Source organism: Triticum dicoccoides, chromosome 2B, assembly GCF_002162155.2.
Source record: "Triticum dicoccoides isolate Atlit2015 ecotype Zavitan chromosome 2B, WEW_v2.0, whole genome shotgun sequence".
Lineage (NCBI taxonomy): Eukaryota > Viridiplantae > Streptophyta > Magnoliopsida > Poales > Poaceae > Triticum > Triticum dicoccoides.
Window position 1 is genome coordinate 2,697,732 of NC_041383.1, and position 998 is coordinate 2,698,729.

Sequence of the window (998 nt, forward strand, 5' to 3'; positions counted from 1 at the left end):
CAAAAAAAAGTGTTCTCAAATTTGAAAACTAATGGCACTAACAGAAAGTTTATAATTTTTCTAAAACTAAAAGCACAAAGAATTAAAAAATAAAGAAAAAAACAAAAGAAAATAAATAATGTAGAAAACAAAACAAAAAAACTGGAAAAAAATCAAAATAGCAACAATAACTAAAGAAACAAAAAAAGTGTTTTCAAATTTGAAAACTAATGGCACTAACAGAAAGTTTATAATTTTTCTAAAACTAAAAGCAAAAACAATTAAAAAATAAAGAAAAAAACAAAAGAAAATAAACAATGCAGAAAACAAAACAAAAAAACTAGAAAAAAATAAAAATAGCAACAATAACTAAAGAAACAAAAAAAGTGCCTCCTACTGGGCCCCCACGGCTTGAATACGACTAGAAACCCTACCATGGGCCAGGATTCAGGACCGCAGAAGGCCCAGCAGGCCCATAGGCAAAGCAGTGTTAGATTATACCCATAGGCCTGCAGTTCAGAGGAGTTCGAGAGAGAGGAGGCAGCAGTGCTTATAAGCAGGTGGTCGACGCTCTCAACTAGCGAGGTGGGACTAAACTCCCACCACCACGCCACTATGCAAGGCCATTGGTCCCGGTTGGAGGCACGAACCGGGACCAATACCACCCTTTAGTCCCGGTTCTTGGCACCAATCGGGACCAATGACCCCCTTTAGTCCCGGTTCGCGCCACTAACCGGGACCAAAGGCCGTCGCTTCCCGCCCTTTGGGCTGCTGAAAAGAGGCCTTTGGTCCCGGTTGGTGGCACCAACCGGGACTAAAGATGGCATTGGTCCCGGTTTGTCTGACGAACCGGCACCAATGCTTCGCCTATATAAGCAGCACTCATGAAAATTTGCTTCAGTTCCTTCTTCCCCGCGCCCGCCGCCGCCAGGCTGCCCGTCTCCGCCTCGCCGTCGTCGTCGCCCCGCGTCGTCCCGCGCCGCCCCGACGTCGTCGCCGCCTCGCGCCATCGTCGCCCC